At 44.9% G+C, this 22,589-nt stretch overlaps 1 pseudogene; it reads left to right on the top strand.

Moving 5' to 3' along the window:
- The window catches only part of LOC138070215 (guanylate cyclase 2G-like), a 36,368-nt pseudogene extending 19,119 nt beyond the window's left edge, over positions 1 to 17,249 (top strand).
- The last annotated feature ends 5,340 nt before the right edge of the window (positions 17,250 to 22,589 follow it).

Here is a 22,589-nt window from a genome sequence, read left to right as displayed (position 1 = left end):
CACCATGGCCTGTCTGTTTCTGTCTGTCAGTCTCTATGTCTTCCAGCAGCATCCATCGGCCCCTGCTCTAATCCATTTACTCATTTTCACTCTTCAGGGCCTGCTGTTCCTCCACAGGAGCCCCCTTGGGTCCCATGGCAACCTGAAGCCTTTCGACTGCCTGGTGGACGGCCGGATGCAGATGAAGCTATTGGGATTTGAGTTGTGGGAACTCCAGCATGGCCGGACATACAGAACATAAAATGAGGAAACGACGGACCCATCAGGTAACCACTGCAAATCCTGCACCCACGAGCTGTCAGGAGAGGGGAACAGGGCTCCTCATCCCACCTGCACTTTCTGATGCTCATCCGCTCGGGTCCCTGCAGTTGGGCCTTCCTCTGGGGCTGATGGATGCGGTTATTCCGGTCACGCAAAGAGAGGGAAAGAAAAAAAACAAAACAACCCACTGGTGGCCTGAGCCCATGTTGGGGTGTCTGCCCTGACTTAGCTGGGTGGCCTGAAGGGAGTCACTGGCCTTGCCTTCAGTCTTCCGTGTCCCCTCGTGTCTTCATGCCGTGTTCTCAGTGGAGAGGGAACCACCCGCCAGGCCCCTTACAGCTGATGAGCTTGGTAGTTCTCCACCATCTCTGCACTTCAGTATCACATGAGAAGCTTCAAAAGACATGAAAGGGGCTGGGTCCCATCTCGTGAATCAGAACTTATGAAGATGGGGTCTGCGCATCTGTGTTGCTTTCTAAAAGCCTCTTAAGTGATTCTGATGTACACCTCGAGACAAGACACCACCTGGAGTCCAACCCTCCTGCACATGTGTGCGAATTGAGACTCCACAACTCTTCCTACTTGCCCAGGCTTGCTGAGCACTCTTGAGTCTTGCCTTGCACTGTCCTGGGCCCTAGTGAGCCCAGTGTGCTCCGCTTTGACTGCCTCTCTCTGAAGCAGCATGCTGCCAGCAGCTTTGCTGTGTGCACGTGGGGAGGTGTCTATAATATGGTATCTTGCCGAAAAGACAAAGGGGGAAATGTTGAAAACCTGTTAGTAGCCGTTACTTCCTCCGCATCCTGCGCTATATTTTCTCTTCATGATTGTAGCCTATAATGATATAAGAATCCATAAACATCTCCGCAAAAGAAATGTAAGTTTATCAGATATCCAGCACAGATACATCTGTGGAGACAGAATGCGGATTGGTGGTGGGCAGGAGTTGGGAGATGGGGGAAATGGTCAGAAACTGGTTCATGGATTCAAGGTTTTACTTTGGGGTGTCAGAAATGTTTTGGAACTAGATGTACTCAATGCCACTGAGTTGTTCACTTTCAAGTAGTTTCATGTTCTATGAATTGCTACATGATTTTTTTTTTTTTTAATGTAGGCAATACAGAAAGGAGAAAGGAAAAGAAAAGCTGCCTGTAATTGCACAGTCATGAGTTAACTGCTGTTAACTTGTTAGGGCAGGACCGTCATCATTAGTTCCTTCATATTCACACACATGGGCCCCCAAGTGTGTGAATACAGAGATGCCTCCAACCATCAGGGCCAACTTCTCGGGGGCTGGATACTTTCAGGGCTCCTGTGCTTCCTGGAAAGAGAAGGGGTGACTTTTCCTGTTCCACCCAGCAGCTCTGACCTTTGACAATCTTGGCTTTGCAGAGTTCTTACTGGACAGCCCCAGAACTACTCTGGCTCCCCCAGGTGCCCCAGTCTGGCACCCCGAAGGGAGATGTTTACAGCTTTGCCATCCTAATGAGAGAGCTGATCCACCACCAGGACCTTGGACCTTTTGATGATCAAAACCTGACACCAGCAGGTAATGCTGGGAGAGACTCCTTGTCTGGCTTGGTCATTCAGCCTATCCTTTTTTCTTTCCTGTATAGTCAGTTTTTTATTTTAAAAATCTTATATCTTTAGACCCTTTTTGAACAGTTCCATCCTTTCACCCTCTTTTGGTCTTTTAAGATACTGACATTTTCAGAGTCCAGATCTCTTGTCTTGTAGAATGCACTACTACCTGAATTTGTCAGTTTCCCAATGGCTGGATGTAGGTTATTTTTAGTAAGAATACTTCTTCACATCAGGGAGCGCAGGCTATCATTGATGTCAGTTACTTCCCTGGTTACGCAGCTGGTAAAGAATCCAGCTGCAGTGCAGGAGACCCTGGTTCAATTCCTGGGTTGAGAAGATCCCCTGGAGGAGGGCATGGCAACCCACTCCAGTATTCTTGCCTGGAGAATCCCATGGACGGAGGAGCCTGGGGTCTACAGTCCATGGGGTTGCAAAGAGTCGGAATCAACTGAGAAACTAAGAACAGCAGTGAGAACTACCTTTTAAATGCTTGCTTTTATTCTTTGTTTTGTGAGATGTTTATTAATTTTGAATCTATTCCAGTCTTATTTTTTCATTTTTAAAATTCATATTCCTTCTTAAAGAATTAGAAGACAAATTACAGTTTGGTTACAAAAAAATTAAGAAACTCAGAACTACATACTTTATTCAGTTACAGCAGGCAGAGCAGTTCTGGAAGAAAATGAGTCAGATTGTGTCAATTCTCTACCCAGAATCTCCCCCTGACTTCCCATTTGGGGAGTGAAAGATAAGTCCTTACAATAAATAGCCTGCAAGATCACTGAAGGCCTCTGATGGAGCCTCTGTGACTTATATTAGTGTTTGGTGGCTCAGTGGTAAGGATTCTACCTGCCAGGCAGGAGAAGCAGGTTTGATCCCAGGTCTGGGAAGATCCCCTGGAGAAGGAAGTGGCAACCCACTCCAGTATCGTATTCTTGCCTGGAAAATACCATGGACAGAGGAGCCTGGCGGGCTACATAGTCTATGGGGTTGCAAAGAGTCGGACGTGACTTAGCAACTAAAACAAGGGCTGTGACCACAGCTGGCTAGATTGAAACAATATTCTTGCACAGTTCTAGAGACTAGAAGTCCAAAATCAAGGTTTAGCTGGGCTGAGCGCCCTCTAGAAACTCTGGGGGAGGCCCAGTCTTTGCCTGTTTCAAGGCAGCTGCCCCAGCCTTCCTGGGTTTGTGGCCACGTAGGTCCAGTCTCTGCTTCCATCTTCACATTGCCACATCTCCTGTGTACATTTCTTCTGTATGTCTCTTATGAGGACACTTGTCCTTGGATCAGGGCCCACTCACATAATCCAAGATGAACACTTCAACCCCAGATAATTTTTTTGCAAAGACACTTTTTCTTCAAATAAGGTCACATTCTCAGGTCCTGTGGATCAGGACACAGGCATATCTCTCTGGGGACCAGCATTTAGCCTTCCTCTTCCTAATTCTGCCTCTCATACCTTGCTCCTTTTACTCACACTGGCCACTTTTATATGCCTCCAAAGTGACACACTTTCACTCCAGTGAAATTGCCCTCTGTCTGGGCATCTCTTGCTCCATATTTGTAAGTACAAATTTGTTTTGTTCTTTCTTAAGGACCACAACAGTTTTCACTGTAAGGTTATGTTATATCTTGGGCTGGCCAAAAGGTTCATTTGGGTCAAGACGGTACAAACAAGCCCAAATGAACTTCTTGACCAATCCAGTATTACTGATTGGTAGACATTTGATTGTGTCTCTTTTTTTTTTTCTGTTTCAAACTCCTGCAGTGAGTAGTCATGAATCTTTGTGGACACGTGTGAATATTTCTTAAGGGTAGATTTCTGTTCACGAAATTGAAAAGGTAGACCTATTTTAAACATATTTAAATTTTCTGCTAAGTGGTGTCCAATTTTCTACTTACAAAGGATATATTCAGGTTTGAGAGATTTGGGGAGCCAGATTGTCTCTGAACACATTCCATGAGGGAATTAAAGGCAAAAGTAATGGGAGGTGAAGCAAGACCTGATCAAACTTGTTTAAAAAATGCACAGTAGGCATAACCCCCAGCACTGTTATTTTCCACTTTGGCTGCACATTGGAGTTTCCTGGGGCACTTAAAAAATGTCTGAGGTTTGGATCTCAGCCTCAGAGAGCCTGATGTCACTGGTTTGGGGTATGACCTTGGCATCTGGGTCTCTAAAGTTTCCCAAGTGATTCTAACATGTAGTTCAGGTTGAGAACCACTGTTGTGGAGAGAGGATGTGTGTGTGTGTGTGTGTGTGTGTGTGTGTGAGAGTGTGAGTTTGCGTGTAAACCAGCCCACCTTCCTCTCTTGATTTCTTTCCCCTTGCAGTGCTGTGCTCAGCCATGTCTGACTCTTTGCAACCCCATGGACTATACCCCGCCATGCTCCCCTGTCCACGAGATTCTCCAGGCAAAAATACTGGAGTGAGTAGCCATTTCCTTCTCCAGGAGATCTTCTTCCTGATCCTGGGATTGAACCTGTGTCTCTTGCATCTCCTTCATGGGCAGGTGGATTCTTCACCCCTAGCACCACCTGAAGGGCCCTTGTCTTTTCCCCCTTTTGTTTACTGCCTTCCCTACCATTTCTAGTCCATCCCTGATGGCCCGTCCCAAACCGCTTCTTTAAATCACTGTGCATTTCCTGGAGACTTTTTCAAGTAAGGAGCCTTTCTGAGTGTACTAGTCACTTTGAAAGCAGATTCTGGTTTCTAATTTGTGGCAAAATGTAGGAGAGGTGAGACTCCTCCCAAAAGGTTGATCTCAAATCCAGGGGCATCTGAATTTGGAACCAAGCAGCTAACAGGTCTTCCCTCACTGAACCCGGGTGGAAGCCCGCCTACCCTTGTTAAGCTCAGCTGCCACGTGATTGTGCCAGCTGGGTGGGGAGGGGGTGTGTGGAAAGACTATGGACAGTGGGTGCATTTCCCCCTCATTGTGGTCATCTGCTCACCAAGCTGAATGAGAGGCAGTCACAGGGGACGATGGGTACAGGACCACAACCAGGAAGGGTACAATAAGCTCATCGTTTATGGGCAAACACTCCCTTCCATTAACCTCTACATCCCTGCAAACAAATCCTGGTCCTGGGAACAATATCAATTCCCTGCACACATTAGACCAATGGTTCTCAAACATTTTATTGCTTCCCAGGTGGCGCAGGGGTGAAGAATCTGCCTGCCAATGCAGGAGACACAGGAGACAGTGGTTCAATCCCTGGATCAGGAAGATCTCCTGGAGAAGCACACAGCATGCAACCCACTCCAGTATTCTTGCCTGGAGAAACCCATGGACAGAGGAGCATGGCGGGCAACAGTCCATAGCATCGATAAGAGTCGAAATCAACTTAGTGACTGAGCACTCATACTCTCAAACAGTTTAGCGGGGATCAGAATCACCTGGAGGGTTATTTGAATTGAAAAGTAGAGGGATGTGCCCAGGATCTGTGTTTTAATTAGCTCCCCAGTTGATTCTGAGACCCGCTAACACTAACGTTTGAGACTTGATTTCCTCTCTCCCTATACTGTCCTCTTGAGAAAGAAGTCACTATGTGAAGTTTTCTCCTAAGGACAGGGGCGTGTGCTCCACCACCTTAAATGGAGAACAATCTGCATAAATTCTTTGGAATTTATTTCTACGGGTTTGTCTATGCTCTCCCATTTATTTATTCATTCAGTTACCTATTATATTTCATTTATGATATGTATATATAATTTATTGTATGATATAGTTATTTTATATTTTGAGTTATCTAATACTACTTTTTTGCTCAAATTGTTTTATCTTTGACTGTTTCATTTCAATTGTCTTCTGTATACCTTTGACATATACCTGTTGCAGGGTTGTATTTTGTGCTTCCTTAGTTTCTGGTGGTATAAGATGCTTTAGCCTCATCTTGGATTTTCCCTGCTTCAGTACTAGAGTCAACTGTTTTTTTTTTAAGAAACTCGACTCCTTTATTGGAAAATGAACACCAGGATGCTAGATGTGCTTGTTGCTATGGGCATACTGTTGTTTCTAGCCCCTCTTAGTAGACAGAGTGAGATAATATGTGTGTGTATACTAACTCACATGTACACACACATTCATATCATTAACTCCCCATCTGTGTCTGTGTTAAGGTAAACATGAGTTCATGTTGACATCTCCAGTGTCATTATTGCACGGTTCGTTTATTTTATTCTCTCCCCATCACTTATGCATAACCTCCTTTTCCAATAGCGAGCATCCTGGCTCCCGCCATCTGCCACCGGTTTACTTATTTGTTCAATCCCAGTATATGTTTACAGTAGTATCAGAGTTGTTCACCTGAATCCCCAGGAGAAGCAGTTCTACCAGCTAGAGGATAGTGATTATGGACATTTCCTTTTGACTTTAGTCACCATCCCTACTCATTTTATTTTATTTTTAAATATTTATTTATTTAGCTGCATTAAGTCTTAGTTGCGGCGTGCAGAATCTTTATTGAGTCATGCAGGTTCTTTTGTTGCCGCCTATGTGCTCAATTGCCCTGTGGTATGTGGGATCTTACTTTTTTGACCTGGATCAAACCAACATTCCTTACATTGCAAGGCAGATTCTTAACCACTGGACCACTAAGGAAGTGAACACCAAGGACCACCTTAAGAGAACTCTTTTTTTTTTTTTTTTAATGTATCTAGTGGCATGTGGAACTTCCCCAACCAGGGATTGAACCCATGTCCCCTACAGCAGAAGCTCAGAATCTTAACCACTGGACTTGCCAGGAAAGTCCCTATCTTCTCATTTTAGAAGCTGCTTCCATCAGTGCTCTACTGCCTGCCCCTTCAGTGAGGTCATGTCACACGTTTGTAAACCAGATTCTTTGCTCTCTGTCTGTGTTCTGCCTTGCAGTTGTCCAGTCTCCCAACTGGTATATTTTTAAACTTGCATTCTTTATGATTCATTCTTTGTGCTATAAAGTCCTGTGGGTTTTGGCAAATACACAGTGCCATGACCCACCAATGCAAATTTTGTGCAGAATAGTTCACAACCATAAAAAAATCCCCAGTGCTTCCCCTATGTAACTTTTTCTCCTCCCCCAATTCCTGGCAGCTTCTGATCTATTTTCTGTCTACAATTTTGCCTTTTCTGGGATATCATATACACAGAATCACACAGAATGTAGCCTTGTCAGACTGGCTTCTTACACTTAGTAAAAAATTTAAGATTCATTCATTTTGTCACACCCACAGTGTTTTTATAACAAAAACACGTACGTTGTTATCAATATTATTTCCTCCACAAACCAGAATGTTTAATAAAAGTCTGTAGATGCTAATGAGGAAGTGAAAGAAAGCAGGTTTACATAGTTGGACACAGAGGCAGAACATACTAGTTACAATTTATTGTTTGTTAAAATAACTTTTATGAAAAATTTTACTGGTAATGCAAATTTCATAAAGCACACTTAGAGTGTTTCTAGTGCCAAATGCATATATATTCCTGAGATCATGGGGAGATATCCTTCATTTCAAGAAAAGTTTTATTAGAAAAAAATCAGGTTAACAATGGTATACATTAGGAGTCCTCATTTTCCAGGAGAATTCTAATATTTCCTGTAAAATATTCAGATTTCTTTGAAATTTTAACCTGTTTGATTTGCTTAAAAACTGAATTTGTAAATTTGAAAACACCTCTGTTTAAAGTGAAGTGTCCTCAATGGCCCAAAGTTCAGGCATTGAGCTACCTGAACTCCAAATGGATTTCAGAAATCATCCACCGAATCAAGGACCCTACGGCCTCCGAGCCACATCGACCTTCCCTATCGGAGGAGGAGGGAAATGAAATTATGGTGGTCATGGTGAAGGCATGCTGGGCTGAATCTCCAGAGAAAAGGCCCACTTTCTGTTCCATCAAATTTTACAGGAAGCCTGTCCGGAGGGTGAGTTAGGTGTGTAGCAGAGGTTTTCTCCTAATTATTGAACCATCAGAATTTTAAAGCTCTGTGACTATGACTGATTCTGTGTGCCTCCCTCCCTCCCTCCCTCCCTTCCTTTCCTTCTTTGATCATATGCTCATACAGTGCCCATCATATACAAAGCACTGTGCCCCATGCTGGCTGAAGTCTAGGGGCAGATTCTCCCTTTATTCCATAAATGACATAAACAAGGATCAGACTTTCATTGCCCTCCTTTGTCCACCCCAGATACTGCTTATCAATCAAGACTCTCCTTCCCAAGGAGTTCTAATATGACCTCAGAATCTTTTTCAAGCCAGCATTCCAGGGGGTTATGACTCATCACTGGGACTAGATGGTAGGATAAAAAAACTATTCACCAAACTTAGAGTAAGTTATTGACTTTAATTATTCATGCTTCTTGAATAGTTTTCTCAGTAGTGGCTTCACATGAGGGTCACTGTGTCATCTTTTGACCCGTTGAATGTCAGAAGGTACAGCCTTTGAGAAGTAGCTGGAGTTGATAGATGCCTGGGTAGGAGTCGGGCATCTACTCCTAATTTGGCCATTCCACTATACGTTCTTAACAGAACAGCCCTGTGTTCTGCATTCTCCATATCAAAATAGTTTGAAATAGTAGGTCTCAGGTCAGTGAATACTTTTTACTTAGAAAATAGGGTCGCCAATGTAAGGTAAGTGTATTTCCTATAAGAGCCTCAGTCCCCTCATGTCAAAGATGAAAAATTTGATTACTCTGAAGACGCCTCTAAAACAAGAGCCTAAAATAAATAAATTTATATTTTAAAAAGTAAAATAAAAAGCAAGAAAAAAAAATCATTCCTACGCACCTCAAAAAATAAATTAATAAATAAAACAAGAGCCTATGGGATCTAGAAATGCCCCTGATATCTGTCACCAGAAAAGAAAACATCTGGTATTGCCATCTGAAGAGAAAAGAACAACTCATCCTGAAACCTACATTTCTGCACGCCTGTGACAGTGACATGAAACATGTAGGGAAGAGTGGTGTGGGGAGGGCAGTGAAGGCTGCCGTTTGTTCAGTGCCTGCTGAGTAGCAGACACAACCCTAGTACTCACTGCCTCGCTGAATTTTCTGAAGGACCCTGTGGAGTACGTATTATTATCCTCATGTCTCAGATGAAGAAACTGAGGCTGGAAAGAAGCGGGCAGTTCAAGATCACAGGGCTGGTAAAGGACAGACTGTCCTGTCACGTGTCTATGGCCACTGGCTTTTCACTGCTGTCCATTGGCAGCCCTTGAGGATGAAAGCTTAAGGGCAAGACCTGCTGTCTTGGAATGTATACTTGGATGCTGTGTTCCACTGTGGTCCTAAAGTTCTTGGACAAAGAACTCTGGGTTCCTTTAAAGCTGCGTGAGTGTACTAGAGACAGTGTGGTAAGCAAGCTGGAAGTGTACGCCAATCACCTGGAGGAGGTGGTGGGAGAGAGGACCAACCAGCTGGTGGCCGAGAAGAGGAAAATGGATCAGCTTTTGTCCACAATGCTGCCCAGGTATTCCAAAGTTCCGGGGGCCTTGACAAAAGAACCAGCAAGCAACACCATTGCTGTTTAAGGAGGCCCCACATGGAGAGACACTTTCCTTTGTTCTTTTCTTAAGAGACTGTTAGGCTCTTCTAAAATGGGTCAAGCATTCTGTGTGTAATTTGGTACATTTTGTAAAGGGAGACAGAAGCAAATGCCCTCTAATCCACAGGAATTACGAAATATAGACCTGTAAAAGATGGAATATAGTGAATGCAGCAATAGGAGGATACCACTAGATGGCGCTCTGGCTTCATGAGTCCGATGCGGCTGCTGCTGCTGCCAAGTAGCTTCAGTCGTGTCCGACTCTGTGCGACCCCATAGACCGCAGCCCACCAGGCTCCCCCGTCCCTGGGATTCTCCAGGCAAGTGTGCTGGAGTGGGTTGCCATTTCCTTCTCCAATGCATGAAAGTGAAAAGTGAAAGTGAAGTAACTTAGTCGTGTCCGACCCTTCCCGACCCCATAGACCGCAGCCCACCAGGCTCCCCCGTCCCTGGGATTCTCCAGGCAAGAGTACTGGAGTGGGTGCCATCGCCTTCTCCGCATGAGTCCGATACTCTCGGTCTATTCAGATTATTGTTCAGTCGCTGAGTCGTGTCCCACTGTTTGGGACGCCAGGGACTGCTGCACACCAGGCTTCCCTGTTCTTCACTATCAGATTATTTATATCATACGTCTGTCCAGATACTTTGCACAATGCGCACTACTAACTTCAGATTCAAAACTTGCTTCGTTTCTGGCTCTGTTATCACCTGGGCACTCTCTGGACAGAGCATCTGCTGGTAAAATCCCTGTACCCTTCCCTGTGTTTTGACTAAAAAAGGGGGTTGGCGATTTGAATGTGTTGATGTGAGATTGGTTGATAGAAGCAAAAATGTTAATTAATGAATTGATGAGTGTTCACAATTGTTCCCACATCTGCAGGCTGAGTCTTTCTAATCAACTCTATAACCAGTAGGGGAAAATGCAGTTCCCTCAGGGAGAAAATCTTTTTGAAAAGGCATTTATGTGACCTGCTCCTCACCCCTCCCCGAATTTATACCTACCAATTAAAAAATCTCTTTAGAGAAAATGCAGGCTGGGAGATGGGTGTCAGAAAATTCCCTCTAGATGACGGATTCTTGTTAACCAAAAATCCAATGCACTGAAGCAAAAAAGGTCTACCAGGGAGACTTTGTAGGATGTGTAGGAGGCAATATAAATAAGATACTATTCAAAAACGTCCTTATTCTCTGTTTTCAGCTTCACTGGAGAACAGCTTATAGCAGGAAGGTCCGTGGAACCAGAGCATTTTGAGTCCGTGACAATCTTTTTCTCTGACATGGTTGGATTCACAAAACTCTGCTCTCTCAGCTCCCCCCTGCAAGTTGTGAAGCTCCTTAATGAGCCGTACAGTTTATTTGATCACATCATTAAAACCTATGACGTGTATAAGGTGAGACACCTGGTTTCCTGGGTCGTGGGGGCACACATGACCCTTGTAGCTGTCCCCCCTGGGCAAGAATGAAGATGAATTCAGCCCAAGACATCAGTCAGGAAGAAGGCTCTATTTTAGGCTGGTAGTCTATCTCAATTCATGGCAGAAACTCAATATTTGATTCTTGTTTGTTTTCTTGGAAAAGGGCTTGATTCATCACAGATGTAGCTGCTTGTCAAGAATCATCAGCTGTTCCCTCTGTTTCCTTCCATTATTTTATCTCACAGTAAACACATTTCTCAAACAGGCATTGACCTTCTACTGGCTAATTCCTCCAGTTCCCTCCTGAATATTTCTTTTTCATATTCAAAGAGGCTCACATTTACTCTCCTTTAAAGATTGTCTTTGAATCCGGTGTGTCTCACTTCTATTACTGTGATCTTTAGCAATTCTAGCTTAGATTATCAGACTCATGACTAAAGGTCAGATAGCAACTACCTGACTAGTACTATTACTCTGGAGATGTATGAACAAGGTCACCTAGAATGAAAGATGAGTTTTGCAGGGGAAGAGAACAAAAGCCGACAGTTTGACTTCATTCATTAATGACAAGGCCACTTTATATGTTTTCTGGTGGGGCCAGATGATGACTCCAGGATGCCCGTGTTCACACACACCAGGTGGGCAGCCACAAGCTCATCAGCTCTGACCTCTGATGGCAGGGCTCTCTGCCTATGGTCCTGGATCAGGAAGGGGCAATGTAATCATGTCCTCTGGCAACACATCCTCAGTGGTATTCCCCCAAAGTTCCCCAATGATGTAGCCCCAGTTCAAGAGTGGATAGAAAGATAGTACAGACAGTCGCAAAGAGCAGATCATATTCACCCAACAAAAACAGAAGCTGCTCTGCTTAGAAGATGCTCCTCTGGAATTGCCTTTTAGCGTTTTCTTCTCAGCTATGCTTTGCGTGAACTAATCAGTTTGTATTTCTAAAGGATGTGCCCAAGGTGGGGTGAGGTAGCCTAGAAGCAGTATGACTTGTGTGCTTGTTGATTTTGGGTAATTTCAGTGTCACCAGGAGGCAGACGTGTTCTTGCTGCCTGGCTAAGTCCTGAAATTTCACCTTTACCATCATCGTTGGAATCTGCTGAAATGCAGATGGATCTGAAAGGAGCTGGAAGTTTATACTTATGCTTGTCATTTATTATCTCTTGTGAATGAAGTATCTGAAAGATGATTTTATTAGGAGGATTAGGGAAAAAGAAGACAGATGCCTACATTTATATATTTTGTATAGTATAAATGTATGCATAATGGTACCTAAGGGCCCTTCTGTGGAGTGAAGCTAGCTATTCCAGGTTGGATAAGATGGACTGCCCTTGATGGACCCAGGTGATCTTACAATGTTTGCCTCATCAGTGTGTCGCTGTCTGCCTAACTAGTTTTGAACTTGGGTTGGGAGAATACGGTCACCGGCAGCCTCAGATTTCAGAAGGGAAAGCCGTGACTGGGGAAGAGGGTTGGGGAAGGAAGGGTTCATGGAGGAAATGGGACAAGGGTGGGACCTTGAGGAAATGCTAGGACTTGGACGGGGTGGAGGTTATGGAGTGCGGCCCTTCCAAGGATGGGGCCCAAAGCAGGATCAGTAGCGAGGGGCCTTGACTTGCACTCATCCCCTCACTCCCAGCCTCCTTTGGGAAGAACACAAAGCCGTTTCTTCCTTTGTTTCCAGGTTGAAACCATTGGAGATACATACATGGTGGCTAGCAGACTTCCCATCTGCACTGGAATCTGACACGTGGACGAGATTGCCACAATGTCCTTGCACTTCCTCGGTGCCACCATCCACTTTCAGATTGGGCACATGCCCAAGGAGAAGCTGAAGCTCCGGACTGGTCTCCACACAGGTAGACAGCACTAAGGGCAGGTGGCCTTGTGGCCCAGATACAGCAGCTGCTGCTGCTGCTAAGTCGCTTCAGTCGTGTCCAACTCTGTGCGACCCCAGAGACGGCAGCCCACCAGGCTCCCCCGTCCCTGGGTTTCTCCAGGCAAGAATACTGGAGTGGGTTGCCATTTCCTTCTCCAATGCATGGAAGTGAAAAGTGAAAGCAAAGTCAGCAGCAGATAGTTCTAAATCCACACCCTAGGCCTGAGGCTTTCAGAAGCCCCAAAACCAAATGGTAAAATCCTCAAGGGGGAAGAAAAGATTGAATCATCTTTGCTTGTGTGTTTCTACTTAGCCAGATTGCTTGGCAACAACAAGCACACACAAAGATTCCAAGGTGCTTAGCCCAAAAAAAGGAGGAGCCTCCAAACCAGAACTGTTACTACCAGAACTGCTTTGCATCCGTGCCTCACCATCAAATTATCAAACTCATGGGCCTGTGACTTGGGAATAGATGATCTGCACTTGATTAAATGCTATTCTGTCACTGTCTTGAAATTCTTGATAATTTTTGAATGGAAGATCCCTTATTGTCATTTGAGACTGGACCCTGCAAATTATGGTAGCCAGACCTTTTCCTCCCTCTCCTCCACACCTCAACTAAAATAGACCCTGACTCCTAACCAGAATTAACCACTCCTATGTTTGTGCCGCTGACACTTTGTGTACATCCCCAGTGCATGAATAACATCATCATTGGTTTATGTCTTAGTCAGCCTGGTTGTTAGGAGAAGGCAATGGCACCCCACTCCAGTACACTTGCCTGGAAAATCCCATGGATGGAGGAGCCTGGTGGGCTGTAGTCCATGGGGTCGCTGAGAGTCGGACACGACTGAGCAACTTCACTTTCACTTTTCACTTTCATGAATTGGAGAAGGAAATGGCAACCCACTCCAGTGTTCTTGCCAGGAGAATCCCAGGGACGGGGGAACCTGGTGGGCTGCCGTCTATGGGGTCGCACAGAGTCGGACACGACTGAAGCGACTTAGCAGCAGCAGCAGCAGCCAGGTTGTTAAAATGCCGTACATAGACTGGGTGGCTTAAACTACACACATTTCTGACAGTTCTGGGGGTTGGAAAGTCTAAGCTCAAGGATTCTACCACGGTGGGTTCTACCTATTCAAGCGTGTAGAGTGCCTTCTGGCTGCGTCCTCATGTGGAAAAAGAGAGAGAACTCTGGTGTCTCTTCCTGTTCATTTCAGGGCTAAGTCATTTCAGTCATGTCTGACTCTTTGCGACCCCATGGACTATAGCCCACCAGGCTCCTCTGTCCCTGGGATTCTCCAGGCAGAAATACTGGAGTGGGTTGCCATGCCTTCCTCCAAGGGGTCTTTCAGACCTAGGGATCGAACCTACGTCTCATGTCTCCTCCATTGGCAGGCGGGTTCTTCACTACTAGTGCCACCTGGGAAGCCCAATTCCTCTTCTTACAAGGGCACTAATCCCATCAAAAGAGGCCTACACTCATGACCTCCTCTAATTACCACCTAAAGGCCCCACTTCCTAATACCATTGTATTGAGTTTAGAGATTCAACATGTGAATGTGAGGGGGGGCACACAGACATTCAACCCATAACAACTGATTATGTTGCTTTCTGCTCAGAGTCTGTGAATTCCGTAGTTTGCCTCATTGTAAACCTTGAAATCTGTTGCCAAACTTTGCCCCAGGAGAGTAGTTGACAAACATTTGCTGACTGGGTGTGCATTGTGGAGTTGACACTGGGGAAATTGCGGACTGGCCGTGCCCCTCTGTCCTTGGCTTTGCAGGTCCCGTGGTGGCTGGTGTGGTGGGAATCACCATGCCCAGATGCTGCCTGTTTGGAGACACCATGAACGTGGCGTCCAGAATGGAAAGCAGCAGTTTGCGTGGGTATTGTTTACAGCACTTTGCAAACACAAGCTCGCTGTCCCTCTGATCCCCTATCTTTAACCAGAGAGTACTTTTAGAAGACCATTTGCATTTTGTCTACTCTTTTCCATCTGAAGGACAAGATCATTATCCATTTTAGACAACACTGGTTGCAAGCTTTGTAGATAAGCCTTTGCACTGAGCTCTTGATGGAGCCCTGTAAACACACGTGACAGCTCCTTCTAAGACTTTCCATCCTAAACAGTCATGTACACATAGGGTAAGATCATTTAAATAAGGAGTAGGAGTTGGCCAACTTTCTGAGCAGGACCAGAGAGTAAGTATTTTAGGCTTTGCAGGCTATAATCTCTGTTGCAACTATGTAACTGTTGTTGTCATGCAGAAGCAGCAGTTTGCAACCTGTAAATGCTGGGTGTGTTTATGTTCCAATAAAACTATTTGCAAACACAGCTGGTAGGCAGAATTTGTCCTGTCAGTAGTAATGTGCCAAACTTGGTGTATAGTTTTGGTGATACCAAAGAAATCTATGGCCAGGAACTCTGGGGAACATCAAATTCTTTTGCTTCAGAGTAGTTTTATTGCACTGATTATTGCTAGACATATATATGCCATTTATTGACTGAGACATTTATCAACTGGAAAACTATTCAGTCATTTAAATATTAAAAAATTTAGATTAACATTCTTTTGAATTTGTAAATCTTTCACAGCGCATAAGACACACACACAAAATCTTCTCCCCTCTGATTACTTTCTTGTCTAAGTTAATCAACTGAGTTCCCAAATCCAGATTTAAAACACTGTCTTCACTTATAAGACTTCAAGGATAAAATATGAAATTGGAAGTGCTGAGGTAGGCTCCAAGCCTCACTTTGGTTGCAGCAGTTCAAGTTACAAAGGACCTTTTTGGTGGTATATCTCAGTTCTGGTACCATCCCAGGGAACCCGAGGGGCCCAGCTGACCTCCATCCATCAGGAACACCGACTTGCATATGGAGTCAGTTCTTATTTTTAAACTGAACCTATTAAAGCTTGAGCAACACCCAGCAGCATGTGAGAAGTGCCCGTATGATTTGGGGTCCCAGCCCATGTGTCCCAGATGAGGGAGATGTTGTCTGTGATTCGCTTAATGAGACGTGCTGGCAGTGCCCGAATTTGAGCCAAGTGTGAGGTGTTCCCTCAGCCTTTGCTCTACTTTTAACATCCATAGGAAATTCACAACCATGGTGATGACTAGACTGTAACTGGTTTCTGGCAGCTGTCCGGATCCAGGTCTCTCAGAGTACTGCAGGCATCCTGCTGGCATTTGGCGGGGGGGTACGATTTGCGAAAGAGAGGCACCATTCCAGTCAAGGTAAGACCAGGGCCACTTGGGTCCCGGAAGGAGATGTCAAGGAACTTGATGGAATGAGTGAGTCTCCATGCCCTGGTTCATGGAGATCACTGAGGTCCACACAGAGCGCTCTTGATTGCCAGTTGTCTTGCTCCAGAGAGGGCTGTATGGTTGCCTTGATGGTCAAGCATGGAATCTGTGACCTTGGCTCCCACCTAGACTAACCTCTTGTGTGACGCCTCCTTCCTCTTTGCTGCGCTGGTCTCCTGGCTTCTGCCTGAACCCCCAGAATGAAATAGTCTCCCACACGAAGCAACAGCAAATACAACCCAGGAATAATCATGCCCATATTCTTCTCTTTCCCTTCTCCTGAGTCTAAAGTGCCCAGGTGGAGATGATGGAAGCCCATTGGTCTGGGAGCACTTAGGCCTCATCTCATCTCTACACATTTCAGTATCTCTTCCCTCTCCCTCTGCCTTTTTTCCATGCTGGCTCCCAGTCCATCATTGAAATGTACCATGAAACAGCCTCACCTTTTTGATAAACCTTGCCTTTCTGGGGGTGGTGGTACTTCTCACAGCTTGGAGATGTTCACACTGGGGGTGGTGAGTGGTTACTGGGACTCTGGGAGCCTGAGTGAGTGTCAGGGTCCAGGGAAAGAAGTGAAGTGGAGGGAGGGGGGTTACCTTCAACTCCTCAGTTTACTAAGCCTGGCTCTGGCATCATCTAATGTCAGGTAAGAGGAAGCTTTCCTTAGATGGTGGAAGTGTAGACCTAGCTATGAATCCTGTCCCCACTAGTTCCTAGCTGTCTGATCTGGGGGCTTGGTTTTATCATCTGTAAAATGGGAACAGTGATAAGACTGCCCTCACAGGGTGGCTGTGAGTGTTGTGAACCTGGATGTGAGGTGTTTCCCCTGGTGGCCTACTCATGGTAAGAGCTCAACAGATTTTATTATTACTTTAAAAGCTTTTCTTTGCAGTCGATTGAGACTCCACTGGCCCTCACCCCCTAGGCCACTTGCTGAGTGTCCATTTGGGCTTATCAGCCTAGTCCAAGGACATGATCACGCTTTCATCGGTGATGAAGCTTCTCCCTTACCGAGGCAGCTCCTGCCTGGTTGCAGTTTGGGCTACAGACATGATTCTCAGGAAGCCAGCAAGGATGACCTGAGTTGTCTGCAGAGAGACCACACTTGACAGACAGCCCCTCCTGCTCTGAGATGCACCAGCTCTCCTTGACTTCCCACAGGGCAAAGGAGAACAAATCACGTTCTGGTTGAAGGGCAGAGAAGACTTCACTATTCCACTCCCCGAATTTGCTGAGAAAGAAGCTGAAGTCCCAGGGATCTTCTGAGGTGAGTATTTTCTTCAGAGGTGTTTGTGGGGTCCCAGGAAAGTCTGTGGGGGTGCCTTAAATATCCCATTTAGGGGTTGTGGTTCAGATGTCCCGGTAGTTAAGAACCTACCTACCGATGCGGAAGATGCGGGTTCGATCCCTGGGTAGGGAAGATCTCCTGGAGAAGGATATGGCAACCCACTCCAGTATTCATGCCTGGAGAATCCCATGAACAGAGGAGCCTGGTGGGCTACAGTCCATCGGGTAGCAGAGTCAGACATGACTGAGCTACTAAGCACACACCTGTGGTTCCAGGGTGTTGAGTCAGTCTCCCACTAGGGGGCGCCATCTAGCTGGCCTCAGCGCACCCTGGCGCCCCGTTCAGTTCAGTTCAGTCGCTCAGTCGTGTTCAACTCTGTGACCCTATGGACTGCAGCACGCCAGGCCTCCTTGTCCATCGCCAACTCCTGGAGCTTACTCAAGCACGTGTCCATTGAGTCGGTGATGCCACCCAGTCATCTCATCCTCTGTCGCCTTCTCCTGCCTTCACTCTTTCCCAGTATCAAGGTTTTTGCCAATGAATCAGTTCTTCGCATCAGGTGGCCAAAGTATTGGAGTCTCAGCTTCAACATCAGTCCTTCCAATGAATATTCAGGACTGATTTCCTTTAGGATGGACTGGTTGGATCTCCTTGAAGTCCAAGAGACTCTCAAGAGTCTTCTCCAACACCCCAGTTCAAAAGCATCGATTCTTCAGCACTCAGCCTTCTTTATAGTCCAACTCTCACATCCATACATGACCACTGGAAAAACCATAGCTTTGACTAGACGGACCTTTGTTGGCAAAGCAATGTCTCTGCTTTTTAATATGGATTCCTGTGGCCTCGAGCAAACCTAGAGTTTGATGAACTGGATACAGTGAACTCATTTCCTGGGGGACCAGGGCTGTTGCTCCCAGACCTGCCAGTGAGCCTGCCTCCCTGCCAGAAGTTTCCAGCCCATTAGCTTGCGAATTGGCAGTGAATCCAACTTCATTCTGGGGAAGGAGAAAGCTGGAGAATGAAGCCTGGGGCCAGGAGCCTGCCTCCCTTTGCAAAGCGCCTGCTCCCTAACCTCTAGTGTTTATTATCCTTATCAGCTAATCAGAATGCAGGGACGTTTAAGCCCACAGCTGAAGGCATCTCAGGAATGTTTTCTAGGCTGAAGCTCTGTCTGAGGTGTGAATCACTGAAATCCAGCCGAATTAGGCCACCTGGGGGCAGGCAGAACCCCCACACTCTGGCTGGAAGGCCTGGCTTCACTTCCTGTGAGCACTGCGCCTTCCAAATGCATAATATCCTGTTCTCAATTTATTGCTTAATTTCTTTCCTATCCACTGAGCAAAGGACAGAATCGAGGCTTGAATTTTAAGTAGGATTTTTAAAATTCATTTATGAAGTATTTAATTTTTCAGTCTCCAGGAGAAAAGGTGAACCCATCAATTCTGCCATGAGTAATTCCCCCTTTACAAAAAGAATGGGGTCCCATGTTGGTTTTGTGGGTTTTCCTATAGACCTACTGAACCACTGATGCATTTACAGTATTTTTTTTTTTTAATTCCGTGAAACTCCTTGCATGTGGCTGCCGCTGAAATTGGCAGAGCAACTTGAATGATATGTCCTCTTTGAGTCTTTTTCTATTGAATTTCCAGGACTAAAGATGTGAAAACCAAAGAGGAATATTTTCTTTTTCGCTTGACCTCAGAGAGGCCTTTGTGGAGATATTTCTGAGCTCTGTATAAGGCTTTTTGGTTGGATGGGAGCATTTAATACCAAATTTGACAAAAGGTTTGGTGGAATTCCTGCCTTTCTTCAGGAAGAGGGACCCTAGGCACCGAGGGAAGAGCTTTGCAAACAGTAACCCAGCTCCACTGAGTGCCTGAGCCTTCCCATCAGCAGGACTCCTTTGCCCTGAGGTGAGCAGTTGAATTCTAGGACCTTCACAGATGCCACAATCCCATTTTCACTGTGGCGGGCTCTGCTCCTCTCCAAAGCCCTTCAGCATCAAGGATTGAAAGCTCGTGACTGATGCTTAGAAGGAGAGAGGAAGAGGCATTTATATACGGGAAACATGGAGCTACCTCGGCATGGAGACCATGGGCCAAAAGTTGCTCCTTGTGCCTGATACCTTCTTCCCTGGTTTGGGATCAGGGTTTCTGAGTGCTAGCACTTTGTCCCATCATGAAAGCAAACAAGGCAGCTTCTGCTCTGGGGTCTCTCAGAGAGACTGGCCGTTCCCAACCATCCATCCATCCATCCATCCATCCATCCATCCATCCACCCACATATCCATCTATTTCTCTACCCATGTATCTGTCCATCCTTATGGACATTTCATTAATTCAAAGAGCATTTAGTGAGTATTTACTCTGTGCCAGGTACCACAGTGGGAGACACAAGAAAATAGGAAACTTTCCATGATCTTTAGCTCTCAGTTTACTGGGAGAGAGGAAGCATACTAGTAACACAATGTAATAGACTAATAGACGTACGTGCAAAAGAGCGGAAGTATCTGAGAAACCCAATATTCGTGCATTGAAAGACAATTAGAAAATGATACACAGATGTAGGGATGGGGTGGGATGTGATAATCAACTATCATTGTCCAGTCTTTGTATTTGTATCAAGTATGGGTGTTTATTCTCTTCCAGCCCTAGCCCACACGCCTACACAGTTATGTTCACATAGTAAAGACTTTGCTACCTCTGCCTTTTTCATCAGACATTATGACACAAACTTTTGGCATCCAATCACACACATGCCTGGAGAATACATATGTACACACACACACATGTGCCTAAATATACATATTCACACACATTCACGTGTATACATACACATGCACAGACATAGACTCTTATATACCCATATGCTGAGTATATGCATACATCTCTCTATATCTATCTCTCTATAGCTATAGGTAAAGCTGTATCTATCAGTTGGCCAATAGGTAGAGATTTCTGTGCATGTGTATGCTCAGTATATATATGTATGTGTATATGTCCTTGTCTCTCTCTATGTATATCCTTTGAATTACTCAAGTTAAGAGACAGAGATGTCTTTAGGACTCATAACCAGGAATTTCGATAAGAGCAATTTCCTAAAATCTGTATCCAGGTTGCTTCTATATCAACCAAGGATGCCTAAAGGGGAAATTATTGTTCCCTCCTCCTCTCAATGTCTCTTTTTTCTTCAGCACTAGTGGGAATTTGCAAGACAGAATGTTTGGAGAGTAGCTTTCTTTTAGTGATAGAGAAATTGTGAGACATGAAACCTACAACCAAATATCATAGACCTGTTAGTTAACTTCAAGTCTAAACATGTGCAGTTTCTGCTGAGACATGATGGCCTGAGAGACAGCGATGGCCACAAAAACTTTTCCTCCAAACACTCATCATGTGAAATGGCTGCACCTCCTTGCACAGAAACCCAGTACTGGAATTTTCAAATGCAGATGTAGGATAGAATGGTTGAACACCAGTGGAATATATGTGGATCTAAGAAGTGCTAGTTGTAGAAACCCCTGAGTGGATTGAAGAACTGGCTGTCAACATGATATATTAACACTGTAAGCTATAGTCATTATTTATTTGCTTTAAGACATTTAATTTATTCTGTAGCACCACAAAGAGATACAAGATCATTAAACATTATGATAAAACAAAGCAAAACTACCACAACATTGTTTTACTCTGACAGCCAAGGATTTATGATTATGGCTGTGAGTATGCTATTAAAGAGTTTTTGATTAGAACTGATAAAATATATCTTCTGTCCTTTTGAAGTAAAGGCTAGCTATAAAAATTCTGAATTTATAGGAAGAAGAGATCCCAAACGGTTGGAGTACCAGCTTTGAGACCAGTTCGACTACATTGACTTATTTTAATGTAACCTATTGCTAAACACGCACTCTGTGTCTCCAGAGATTTTAGAATTAGTTTAATTTCTGAGTTCATTAACACCATTTAAAAGCACCATCAAACTACAGATCTTAAAACTTCTCAAATACATTAAATGCAGAGATACAAGCTGACATGTTTTCCAACAATAAGCCCAAATCTATACAAGACAAAGAACAGAATTTAAAGTTCAGGCTTTTCCAATGACACCCCAGCTGCTAGCCTCAAACTGGGGTCCTCAATATATTTTCTGGGATCTGCCGATTATCTACCAGGACAATTTCTTTCAGTTTTTCTTTGTTTTCTGGGACACTGGAGTGGCAGTGCTCTCAGCATCAGACACCACATGGTTTCACTGGCCATTTATTTTCATTTTCTTTGTATTTATGTTTCCGATGTTTTGTTGGTTCCATTTGAACAATACAGGTTAGTGAGATAAAAACAGATATGGGCTTGAATGTTGCAGTCAAGGCTAAATGAGGTCAGGCCATTCTCTGAATCAAGATTTCTTAGCAGAGTGAATAAAAATAGTGAGCGCCTTGGGCATCGCAAGGCATATTAGGATGGGATTGCCAGGCTGCAGAGAACCTGTCACGGTAGTCCCTCTGAGGCATGTGCAAGCAGCAGTTTCGTTTAGGCAATGCTGTATTAACATGTGAAACTAATGCTAATGTTTTATTCCTTTTGCAGCTTGAGTCCTATTCAATTTGTCATTTTCTTCTCATCTTAGAAGTCTATATCAGCTATAAACATAGTGAGTGTCTACCTACGTAATGTCTATACATATCTTAAAACTTCATAGTAAAAAAAAATTAGGTTAGCTCTCATGGGGATTTCTCAAGAATCGCTTCCCTTCATACTGTTCAGTTTGGAGCAAAAGAAACGTTTCTGCTCTGATTTCCACATCATCACTTGAAAGATTAAAACCCCTGCCTGGTGGCTCAACCCTGGTCCTTAGATAGGAATTGCACAGCCTTGATGACAAAGGCCCCTTCGGCAGAGTTGGCCGTTCCTGTGCGTTCTGTCCCCAGTGCTGACTTTGTGCTTATTCTTTACCGCCTCCTCAAAATGTTCAGCTGTGCTTGGCTGCTACTCTTTCCAAATTAGAATAACTTTCAAAAGAGTCCACTGCAGCCCCGACTTGAATCTGGGGAAAGGAGACTTCACCGCCAGCTGCAGGGGAGACACGGCAGAACCTAAGAGCCACAGGAAGTCACAGGAGGAAGTAGGGCACCAAAGGAAAAAATGATCACTGAAATTCTCAAAGATCACCGGAACACATATTTGGCCAAGCGCTATTCTCTGCTCCCCAACGACACGGTCTTCTGTTTGTTCTCTTTTGGCAGCGCAATAAATGTGGTTTGTCATTGACAGAGGAGATGGTCTTGGTGGAGGAGCTGCATCTGCCTGCCCAGCTCTCCC

Source organism: Capricornis sumatraensis, chromosome 23 (assembly GCF_032405125.1).
Source record: "Capricornis sumatraensis isolate serow.1 chromosome 23, serow.2, whole genome shotgun sequence".
Taxonomy (NCBI): Eukaryota; Metazoa; Chordata; class Mammalia; order Artiodactyla; family Bovidae; genus Capricornis; species Capricornis sumatraensis.
This window is presented reverse-complemented; position numbering and strand designations above follow the sequence as displayed.